This window comes from Triturus cristatus, chromosome 4_2, assembly GCF_964204655.1.
Source record: "Triturus cristatus chromosome 4_2, aTriCri1.1, whole genome shotgun sequence".
Taxonomy (NCBI): Eukaryota; Metazoa; Chordata; class Amphibia; order Caudata; family Salamandridae; genus Triturus; species Triturus cristatus.
The window spans coordinates 187,303,364-187,315,904 of record NC_140586.1 but is presented as its reverse complement, the minus strand read 5'-3'; the positions used below and the strand labels follow the sequence as shown (position 1 = coordinate 187,315,904).

The window sequence follows — 12,541 nt, the reverse complement described above, 5'->3', positions numbered from 1 at the left end:
AGGAATGTTTACCTAAACTGCTAGACAGGAATGCATCGGATGAGGGGCGGAGGAGATAATCTTGAAGGTGAAATACAGTTTTCTGGCAGGCTACGGGCTGGATCAGGCACCGTTAGCCGCGCAGGGAGTAAGACAAAGTTCATGGTCACAGATGCAGGCTCAGACTGGAGTTTTCAGAGGCAGAAGGCAGGAAAAGGCTTGGTGACAGAATTCGGGCCTACTCGCCTGAATCTGTAAAATGTGGAAAGTGAACCACATAAAGTCGGTGGCCTTTCATACTTAGAAAAGGAATATCTGACCCATTCATGGTGGATCTGAAAGAGGACATGTTGACGGTGGACGCACATATATTTGCGTCTTCAAAACTGGAGCAGGAGGGAACATACATGTACGTATAGCATGTACATGGAGCCGTTGGGGTCTACGATAGGGGACATAACTGATCACAAAATTCATATTTCCTCAATTGTGTGATGGCGATAACCTTTCTGTTGTCCATTTGTATTCCCCTTGCATTGATGACGTAACCCAGAAACTCTATCTTAGAAGCATGAAACAGACATTTTTCAAGTTTGGCATACAAAGAATTATTTTGTAATCCGACGTGATAAGCCTGGTTTTTGGAGTAAATGAGTATGTCATCGATGTAGACGAAGCAAAACACATCCAGGTAACCCCGAAGCACCTTCTCCATGAAATATTGGAATGCAGCTGGGACATTACACAAGCTGAAGGGCATCATTTGGTACTCGAATAATCCTAATTTAGTCTGGAACGCCGTAATCTATTCCTCCTATTGTTTCACGCGAACCAGATGATATGCTCCACGAAGGTCCAGTTTACTGAAAATACTAGCTCCCTTGAGTTGATCCAGCAACACTGCTGATCTCGTTATCTTCTTGTTCCAAACAAGGGATCTTGTTCTGGCTCGGGCCCTTTAGTGTTCCGACTCCCCACTCAGTTCCCATTCCTGATGCACTACTGCTTGGGTATTTCTAAAGGGCGACCTATCAGGTGGCCTGGTTCTGGTCTTACAGTCCTTAATTAAATGGCCCTCCTTACCACAATACAAGCATAGTCGCAGTTTGCGCCTGTTTTCTCTTTCATCCGCGGTAAGAGGACCAGGAATACCATTAACCTGCATGGGCTCAGCTCCATCTGTATGTCGAGGGCTTTCGTCAAGGACTGGTTTTGGTTGAAGTATAAAGTACGTGGGTTCTCCCATTCTTTCTTTCTTGTAGTCTGTGATCCAGTTGCACCGTTAAATCTATCAGCTCCTCACAGGACTGTGGCCGGTAATTCACTTGGTCAAGGACATCTATCAACTCACTACGAAACCCCTGGTAGAACAAGCAAGGTGGTCCGCTTGTCCATAGGCCAGTCAGTTTCCACTAAGAGTCGATTGAAATTGGTGATGTAGAACAACAGATCATGTGATCCTTGTTTTAGGGTGATTGATCTCTATTGAGCGTGAGGAGATGTGACATTCTATCAAATAGTTTCCGCATCTCCGTGCAATAATTAGAGAAGTTGTATAATATAGGATCATCTCTTTCTATCAGTGGAATAGACCAGTTTGCTGCGTTCCCACCCAGATAACATATTACAAAGGCGTTTTCTGATTGTTCACCATGAAAGACTCTGGGCGTACATAAGAAATGCAAGCAGTACTGGCTAAGGAATGTTCCGAACTTTCTTGGATCTCCAAAGAAGCGTTCTGGTGGGGCGAGTGGTATCTGTGGGGGCCATTCTTCCACGCAGTCAAGGAGGGCGCTGCCGGTGCTTTCCACGACTTTGCAATGTCTCTTTTGGCCAGAGTAAATCCCAGTAGCATAAGATGACGTTTGTATATGTTGCCCCCCACCCCTTCCATGATATGTAAAGGTACCAGACTCGACGAGCGGGGAAGGTCCCAGACCAATACTTCTGAGAGACATGCCATGACACCCCTCCAAAATCATACCAAGGCAGAGCAGTGCCAGACCGTATGCATCAAGGTTCCCTCTTCCCGTTCACATCTGAGGCATACAGGAGAGGCCACCAATCCCACCCTCCACAATCTAACTCTAGTAAAATATACCAGGTGAAGGTACTTGAACTGGATAAGGCGCAGGCGCACCGCTATTGCGGTCCCCCGTGGGGAGGCCAGTGCCTCTGTCCAGTCCTCCTCCTCCAGTGGGCCTACATCCCTCTCCCAGGCCTCTCTGAGATCTTGTAGTGTAGAGGAGCAATGTGTAACTAGGGATTGATAGATTTTAGATATCTTATGGTCCTGGAGATCTCCCATAAATACCTTCACCTCGATCGGGCTAAACTCAGCAAGTGACTCTAGTCCCTCCAAGCTAGGGGAGATGGCATGCGGGAACTGAAGATGTCTATAAAATTGGGTCTTCGGCATTTGAAAGTCCCGCTGGAACTCCTGAAAGGACTTCAGGGATTGGTCCCTGCATTACATCTCCCAGGGTAGAAATGCTGATACTGTCCCAGCCACGAAACCCAGACAGAGTAGCCAACTGTGGCAATCGCCCATTGTTCCAAAGGGGAGTCTCCCTCGTCAACCTATTCCACCACCCCATCCTCCAAAGAGCCTGCTTCCAAACCTGAAATAGGACCCTCGTAGCTGACGGCAAGGAGTTGTACAGCGGTGTCGAATACAATATAGTATGCAAGGTAAGATCCCCCATATACCTCTGCTCAACTGTATAAGCTGGGTCGATCCTATCCCCATCCCACCATTCATTTAACACAAGCAGGTGCGAGGCCATGTAGTATGATTGAATATCAGACGTCGCCAGCCTCCCGCAGTACTTAGACCGGAAACACGTCCGGAACACGACTCTGGGTACCCCACCCGCCCACAAAAACTGCCCCAAGGCCGCATTAACCTGCCGGAATCTGATAAGGGTGATTTTACAAGTGATATAGTAAACAGGGGAGCGAGACCATCTTAAAAATGGCCGATCTACCATAAATGGACAAGGGCATATGGAACCAGGTCGTAAGATCCTCCCGCACACGTGCCCATACTGGAGCTAGATTTCTGTCCCAAGACATGCCAGGCGAGTCTGACAAGAATACCCACAGATATTTTACACGTCCCGTGGAAACCTGAACCGTTGAGGCCCAGGATTCCAGGCCTGCAGCATATCCTAGGACCCATAAAGTGGACTTTCGGGGGTTCATATATAATCCCGACGATTCCCCAAAGATTTACATAATGTGGAGCAGCCTGGGTCCTGTCCTATTGACATTGGTAAGAAAGAATAGCACGTCGTCAGCGTACAGGGCAATATGGTCCAACAGCCCATGAGCCCACTCAAAACCGGTCAATTGCGCATTCATTCCCACCCAAGCAGCCAGGGGTTCCATAGCCAACGCAAACAAGTATGGTGACAGGGGGCAGCCCTGCCTGGTGCCCCGCCCAATGGAAAATGTTGAGGAAATAGACCCAGCAATGCACACTGAAGCGGTTAAGTCAGTGTAATGCAAGGTCAGGTAGGACAGGAATTGTAGGCCAATATTCAGGCGACGCAGAAGCGCAAATAGATATACCCAGCTAAGGGAATCGAATGCCCTATCCATGTCAGCCAGAAGCAACGCTGCTTGTTTACCCAACCCCTGAATAGCTGCAATCGCAACATGCGATCAGCGAATATTGTAACGTGTCGCTCTTTGGGGCATAAAGTCGGCCTGATCGGGATGCACAAGAGTAGTAATATGGGACCAAAGGCGATTGGCCAAAGCCTTGGCGAAAAATTTTGCCTCTACGTTCAGCAAAGAGATAGGGCGATATGAGGAGTGTAGGTCAGGGGGTCGACCCGGTTTATGGAACACCACCACCTCCCTGTGTCTCCAGTCACGGGACAGACATCCTCGCTCCCTGGCCTCATCAACCACTCTAAGAAAGTGGGACCCTAACTGCGAAAAGTATTTCTTAAAATATTCACATGGAAAACCATTAGAGCCCGGGGCCTTTCCAAAGCTCAAATCTCCCAGGGCGGCACCCAGCTCCTCCTCCGTACGTGAAAAATCAAGCTCCGCGCGTGCCTCACTGGTTAAAGCCTTCGGCGGAAGATTGTTGAGGAAATGGCCCATCACATCCTCATGTAGACACTCTCTGGGGGCGTATAGCTCTGTATAGTATGCTGCAAAGCTTTCGGCAATCTCAGAGGGATCCCTGAGGGACTCCCCATCTGGGCCGGTTATACTAGGGAGAGCCTGCGGGTACAATGATCCCTGACACAGCCTCTGGATCAACTTACTAGACTTATCCCCCCACTGGTAGACCCTGCTCCGAGTTGCCTGCCACGCCAGGTGGGCCTCGTCCAACAAAAGGTCCGCATGCGTCTGTTGTGCTAACAATAATTGTTGACGGACCTGACCACCCCGTCTCCCCTACTGCGACTCTCAAGCACCATAATGTTGGCCTCTGATTTTAGAAGGCACTCCATACGTGCTTTGCGAGCTGCAGAGCAGAAGGGGATATCGACCCCCCGTATAGTGGGCTTCATGGCTTCCCACAGGGGTTCAGCCCCCTCCACCGATCCCACATTAATGTCTAAGTAGCGGTCAATGGCACTCTCAATATGTACCTATATTCCTCGTTCTGTAGATTCCAGACCGAAAGGCGCCATCTAAAGGGCTGTTGTCGCGCCGGGCCCACCTGCAAAGTGAGGGCCACCGGCGAGTGAACTGATAAACCCCGAGGGAGGATATCAGCCTCCACCACTCTGCTGGCCACCGCTGAGGCACAAATATATAATTTAGCCGGGAATAGGAATCATGTACTGCCGAGAGATACGTGTATCCCTGCTCATTCCCATGTATCCGACGCCAAGGGTCTACCCAATCAAGCCCCGTCACTAGGGAGTGTAGTTTAGTGGACTGATGAACATCCAGGCGTCCCCCCGGCCTCCATCTATCTCTGGCCACTTCCATCACAGCATTCCAGTCCCCCCAACCACAGACAAGCACTCCGGCATATCTGCCCACAAAGTCATGAGTCGCTCCACCAAGCCCCAGGAGAGCGGCGGAGGAGCATATACACATCGCAGCACCACCTGCTACCCACAGACAGTGCCATGAAGAAACAGATATCTCCCCTGGGTGTCAGCCCACGTTTGAACATGCTTGTAGGGATTAAGATTGCCACCTCCCGGGACCCCCTTATTTACCCAGAGTGGAACACTTGGAGGTATCCATAGCGTTGTAGGCACAATGCCTTTGTCCCCATAAGATGTGTCTTTTGTAACATGAGAACGTCAGCTTGAGCCTGTTTAGCCTGCAGGAGTATAGCCCCTCGTTTGATTTTGTCTAACGCCCCCTGACGTTCCAGCTTACTATCCAAAGGGTACCAGGGTGAACCCGCTGTCTATCCATTGGGGCCTCCACTGGAGGTCCTAGTGGGAATGACAGGTGCACAGATACTCATCTGGTGTGCATGTGGCGGCTTTGTACCAGTATAAAATAGTGCGATCAGAGAACAACAACAACCCAACTGCCCCCACCCTATACCTCAAAACTGCTGAAGAATCTGTTGCGGCAGTGCGGCCTGCGGACCCCAACGGTTGTACCCGGCCCAACCCAGGCCAATGGATCCCCAACTTACAGCCCATTGTCAGCAGGCGCTCTCGCTGTCAGGCAAAGTCCAGCAGAGGTACTGGCCCTCATTTGTGCTCTCCGGTCTAAAACAAATGCATCTAGGACTCTTGGGAGTGGGGTCCCCACCGTGTCTAAGAGGCCGGAGCATGCTGCTGAGGGGCCGACCCACCCCTGGAAGAGTCACTGCATGACTGAGATCGACGTCCGGACCTAGAGCGTCTATTCCCCTTGAGCCTTGGCCTGGGCAGCCTCCGGGCCACCTCACTGGACGAGGAGTCTGATTCCCGTCTGGGCGGCATGTGGGGACGGAGCTTGACTGTCTCGTCTGTCCATTGGAAGACCTCCTCCGGCGAGTCAAAGAAATGGGTGCAGGATTGATAGACCACCCGCAGTCTGGCTGGGTACAGCAGAGCATATAGAAGTTTGAGATCCTGAAGACGAGCCTTGGCTGCCAGAAACGATTGTCTCTGCTGTTGGACCAGCCTCGTGTAATCGGGAAACACCATTGTAGTTGCTATTTTCTTTTTTTTTTCTTTTTGGGAAATATTAATTTTAACTCTCTGCTATCCAACACTTTCCTTACTGTTGCACTCTCTGGAGTGGGAATAGTCATTTTTACCCCTACACTATCCAACACTTTCCCTACTGTTGCACTCCCTGGAGTGGGACTAGTCATTTTTACAACTTTGCTATCCAATACTTTCCTACTGTTGCACTCTATGGAGAGGGAATAGTCATTTTTACCCCTACGCTATCCATCACTTTCCCTACTGTTGCACTCACTGGAGTGGAAATAGTAATTTTTACACCATTGCTATCCAATACTTTCCCTACTGTTGCACTGCCTGGAGTGGGAATAGTAATTTTTACAACTTTGCTATCCAATACTTTCCCTACTGTTACACTCTATGGAGAGGGAATAGTAATTTTTACCCCTACGCTATCCAACACTTTCCCTACTGTTGCACTCTCTGGAGTGGAAATAGTATTTTTTACACCATTGCTATCCAACACTTTCCCTACTTTTGCACTCTCTTGAGTAGGAATAGTAATTTTTACCCCTTCGCTATCCAACACTTTCCCTACTGTTGCATTGGTTAGAGTGGTAATAGTAATTTTATTCCCTCCACTATCCAACACTTTCCCTACTGTTGCACTCTCTGGAGTGGGAATAGTAATGTTATCCCCTCCGCTATCCAACATTTTCTTTACTGTTTTAGTTAATGTAGTGTAAACTCTATTTTAAAAATATTAAACCATGGCGTCGAACCATTCTTATGGATCTACGTCCAAGGATACTCCTTCTAGCTCTCCTCCCGGAGATGATGGTAATACCTCCTCTGGTACGTCGTCGGAGTCGGAGCCTTCTCCTCCTCCCGCAAAGAAATCACGTAAAGAGCGGTTTGTGGACGCCCCTTCACATCCCACTTTATTGACCTTTGAGCCTTCTACAATTGTCCATCCTAATTCTTCCTCATGGCTCCCCTCAACTGAAGTTGCGACCTATGTCCATTCCCACTTACGTCAGCCTTTTGATAAGGATGTTAGAGCACGTTTGCGTTCTGAATGCCCACGACCAGACCTCGCGGACAAGGTGGCGGATACTCCTGATGTGGATCCTTCCATGTTCACATATCTTAAAAAATATACCAAGGATCTTAAGAAGGGTCTAGATCGTGCATGGAGATTCTGCCAGGATAAGTTGCTTGATTTGTCCTGCCCCCTAACAAAGATTTTGGATTTGGGTTACATATCCATAGCCTCAGGGCAGATTATCAATCCAGATGATTTAATTGGTTGCGCTCAACGTGCAATATGTTTATTAGGCAATGCAAACTGAGCCATGTCCAGTGAGCGCTGCCGCTCTATTCTTTTAAAACTCGATCCAAAGTTAGCTGAGTTGTCTTCTTCGGGGTCCGGCCCTTTGGCTCAAGGTCTCCTCTTTGGTCAACCCTTTTTAAAGGAATTAACTACGTTTGCCGCAACCTTCAGTGGCCTGGATAAAGCACAGTGTTCCTTAAAGCGGGCTTTTCGCCCGGTTTTTGGACGGGCCGGATGACATAGGGGGCAGTCGTTCGGCCGAGGTTACCAAAGAGGCACCCAGCGAGGCTATGATTCCCAACGTGGCAAATATCAGGAGTCTACTTCTTCCGCCAATTTCTACCCCACACGTGGATCCCGTAATTACAACAAAAAGGGACGCTATGGAGGCAACCAAGGAGGTCAACGCGATGCCACTCCTTCAGGTGAGCTTAATTCCCTTTTCAGAGGTTCAATTGGGGGGCCGTCTACAGTTTTTTCTCCACAAATGGCAAGAGATCTCGCAGGATGCGTGGATCCTGGATACGGTACAGGGTTACAGAATAGAGTTTCTTCATTCTCCCTCTCAGAGTCTTTCCCCGCGACCGATGGTTTTTTCCCATCTGGATCAGGTTTTCATTTCCAGCTAGATAGATTTGCTTCTCCAAAAAGGGGCCATAGAGCGGACGGTTCGTCATCCTCACGGCTTTGTCAGCAACGTCTTCCTAGTTCAGAAGAAGGGGGGTGGATTCAGGCTTGTTTTAAATCTCAAGGAGTTCAATGGATGGGTCGTATATCGTCACTTCAAGATGGAGGGGATCCATCTTCTTCGAGATCTTCTTCAGGAAGGGGACTGGATGGTACACGTAGATCTGAAAGATGCTTATCTGTCGGTACCCATTTACAGACCTCATCGTCGTTTTCTTCAATTCCAATGGCAGGGAATGTGATATGAGTACAAAGCCCTTCCTTTCGGCCTCTCGTCAGCACCTTGGTGCTTCACGAAGCTTCTGAGGCCTATGGTCGAGTTTCTTCGTGCCAGGGGCGTTCGTCTCATCATTTATCTGGACGACATTCTCATCATGGATCAGTATCCTCGTCTTGTTTTGCAACATCTTGCCTAGACCACGGATCTCTTTCAGAATCTGGGATTCTTGATCAACCCTCAAAAATCAGTGTTGATTCCATCTCAGTCGGTGGAGTTTCTGGGCTTTCTAGTCAACTCCCTCACTTGTCAACTCCTCTTACCCCAGCAGAAGATCAGATCGATCAAGAGAGAGTTGAGGTTGATTTTGAACAAGCAGACTGTGTCCTTGAGGTCTGGAGCCCGGGTCGTAGGGTTGTTAGCTTCTTCTATATAAGCGATCTTTCCGGGTCCCCTTCATTACCGAGCGCTTCAACGCCTCAAAATGCGCCATCTCCAGAAAGGTCTCAGGTATTCCGATCAGATCCCTCTTTCAGAGGAGGCGAGGTGGGAGATGTTGTGGTGGCTGGAACATATGGAATCGTGGAACGGTCGAGCCCTATTCGGCACCACTCCGGAGGTAGTGATCGAATCCGATGCCAGTCGGTGGGGTTGGGGAGCCCGATGCGGTCAAGTGTCCACTGGCGGCCGTTGGTCTCCAGAGGAGTTGAATGTTCACAGCAATTGCCTGGAGCTTCTGGCGGGCTCCTTTGCGATTCGTTGCCTCTCGTCCCGCCAGACAAATGTTGCATCCTTCTCCGCATGGACAACGTGTCGGCGGTTCGGTATGTCAACAAGTTGGGTGGGACTCGGTCCCATCTTCTAGCAGAGATTGCCAAAGACTTTTGGCACTTTTGCCTTCATAACAGTCTCTTTGTAGTTGCGGAGTATATTCCAGGGTGCAGCAACCAAGTTGCGGATTGGAATTCCAGACATCTCCGAGATTTCAGCGATTGGCGGCTTCATCCTCGAATGTTCCGATTGTTGAACAAGATGTGGGGCCCTTGTCGGATCGATCGGTTTGCTTCCCGACTCAACAAACAAATTTCGGAGTTCTTCAGCTGGCGTCCGGATCCGGAGGCTCTAGCCACGGATGCTTTTCTGCAAATATGGCCTCCAGTGCTTTGTTATGCGTTCCCTCCATTTGTAATGATTCCAAGGGTCCTCGCCCGAACCAAATGTTATCGCTCGGAATAGATTCTGATCACTCCTCTTTGGAGGGCTCAAGCGTGGTTCCCAGTACTTCTATAAATGTTATGTGCGGTTCCAGGTTCTTCTTCCCCTTCGGTGGAATCTGTTGTTAGACCCTCTCCAATCTTCACATCCGTTGATAACATCAGGTCAACTACGGCTGGTCGCTTGGCGAATTTCGGGGATCATTGGAAAGTGCCAGGCATTTCGAGAGACGATACCAGATTTATCAATGAGGCTTGGTCGCCCAACACACACAAACGTTATGCTACAGCATGGAAACGATGGTGTGATTGGTGCTTTTCACGGGATGTGGATCCCGCTGCAGCAGATGTCTCCTTGGTGGTGAACTATTTAGAATCCTTAGCCACTTCAGGTCTTGCTTATCGCACTGTCAATAATTTTCAATCAGCCATCTCGGCAGGTTACGTGGCCATTGATGGCAAACCACTTGGTGACCATCCTTTAGTGTGTAAATTACTTAGGGGTATCCGGTTGGTAAAACCTCCGTGTCCTAAATATTCTGAGCTCTGGGATGTCTCCCTTATCTTACGTTTCTTGGATTCATGGCCTGTAAATCAAGGTTTGTCTCGCAAACAGCTTTCTGCCAAGCTAGCTATGCTGCTTTGTTTGGTATCATGTAAACGCGTATCTGATATCCGCGCCCTCGATCTAGCGGATCGTAGATTCTCTCCTGAGGGTGTTACTTTTTTGGTCACTAGACGCACTAAAGGTAACACCACGTCTGTCACTTATCCTGCGTTTCCTGACAATCCCAAACTGTGTGTGGTACAATGTATCCGGGATTATGAGGTAAGTACTGCAGGTTTTCGTCAAGATATGGCAGGTCAATTGTTGATTGCTCTACAGAAACCTTTTCGTCCAGTGACCCCAGCTACACTGGCACGATGGGTGCGTTGGCTGATGAGCGAAGCTGGTATTGATGTTTCCAAATCTGGTGCTCATTCTGCTCGTGGTGCTATGGCATCCAAGGCCTTTTCTATGGGAGTCAGTTTATTGGACATTATGAATGGAGCTGATTGAAAGAAGGGGACCCCTACATAACCTATAGGTTTGCTATACGCAGGGACTTTAACAATATTAGGAAAGAAACAATAGCAAACTATAATAGAAATATGCCAATAGTTGCACGGTGTATATATGAACGTAATCTATCATTCAATTCAACGTATAGATCCAAAAATGCATATTCATTTGTTTAAGATCATTTATTTATTGTCTTTGCAAAAAAAGGGGGAGGGGGTAGAATATATATACACAAATATGATGATTATCTACAAAAATATTACAAGTAGGCAACAATTCATAATTTGATATACTGATCAAATCTTATAAAAGTAATGATACGGTCAATATATTAGTTGATAGAAGCAATGCGGTAGATGTAGACTACGTGCGTTTCGGCAAAACTGCCTTCATCAGGGGGCCGTCCATTGCACAACAATATGAATCTATGAGATATTTTTTATTTTAGATCCCAGGATTTATTTGATGTCCGAAAATATATAATGCAGTAATTCTTTTTATCCGGTAATATTCATATCGCAAAGCATATCAATTATCTGAAGAGCCGACTTATGCTCTATAAGGCCAAAGTATGCAGATAGAAACTCATTATCGATGTGCCGCAAGAGAAATAGATTATTTTTTATTGGAATTTTGACAGTGGCACGGCCACCCAGCTTCCTCAGGAACTCACTTTATAATTACCAGTAGAAGGACAGATCTGAAGTTCCTTGGCGAGTTTCTGCCTTCTCCTTATGTGGGCTTCCAACCAAACATTTGGATCAATCCTCTGACTCTACATTTAAAACTTTTTATTATAAATCTATTGGAAATGTTGCATCTGTTGTGGTGGCGCAGCTGTGAACAAGCATAATCGGAGCCTCCGGTCCTGACATAGAATTAAACATTTGCAAACATTCGTGACAAGAATTTTCAATTCTATTAAGGACACAGAGGCGAGGATTATCCCACCCATAATCAGTACTGTATTGTCCGATTTGAAATGCTTTATAATGCAATGTATATTTATGCTGATGTTTTTTCCCTCCCCTTTTGCTATATCTCTTCCTGGGAGTGTGGTATTACGGCTTTATATTTCTATTTCAGGTTCTGATCACTAGTGAAGTTTGCTGCCTTTTCACCTTTAAAGAAGGTTCTTTCATCGTCTTCCAAGACATGCTGTTACATTGAAGCTGACTTAAAGTTTTCTCGTTGCTGCCATTGGCCTTTGGATTCCTTCGGTTGAATGGATTCTTTCCAGTTGTTTCTCGGATTCCAGACTGTGACTATATTTTGACTTACCTGTTTTTTTCACACAAAGAGGATGTAGTATTCTCTTATGCTCCATATATAGGGGTCTACTCTATGGTTGTCACGTGATACCCACTAGGTTTATGGGTATTGTAGTACATATTTGTGTTTTTTACTTTCTGATTGGCTGCTGAGTTTTTCAGTAAAGAAAATGAGAAGCATAATCCTCGCCTCCGTGTCCTTAATAGAATTGAAAATTCTTGTTACGAATGTTTGCAAATTTTTAACTCTGCCAGTAAACGATACAGTCCCGGTGGGCGGGGCCAAAAGTGGACAGGATGGTAACTTGGAGGGACTAAGAAGCCGCCTTTACAATAGAAAGCTAGCGTTTAGCCTGAAATATGACGCTAGCCAGTGGGAAGAGGGGGCGGGGCTTCAAGTCCCCTTCCTCAACCGTATTGATTTCATGAAGCCCTTGCCTGGCGAGAGCAGCGCATGCACGCTCCTATCACCAGCCGAGACATATGACGCTTGCCAATGGGAAGAGGAGGCGGGGCTTCAAGTCCCCTTCCTCAACCGTATTGATTTCAAGCAGCCCTCGCATGGCGAGAGCAGCGTATGCGCGCTGCTATCGCCAGCCGAGACCTAAAAAAACACATTGACAAGTTAATGAATGGCAAGAAACAAGACGTAATAGGTGCCTCCATT

General features: G+C 47.6%; 1 protein-coding gene across 2 annotated transcripts in view; it reads left to right on the top strand.

Moving 5' to 3' along the window:
• XPNPEP3 (X-prolyl aminopeptidase 3) overlaps positions 1–12,541 on the top strand; it is a 242,456-nt gene that overhangs the window by 104,950 nt on the left and 124,965 nt on the right. The gene's annotated exons all lie outside the window — the stretch shown is intronic.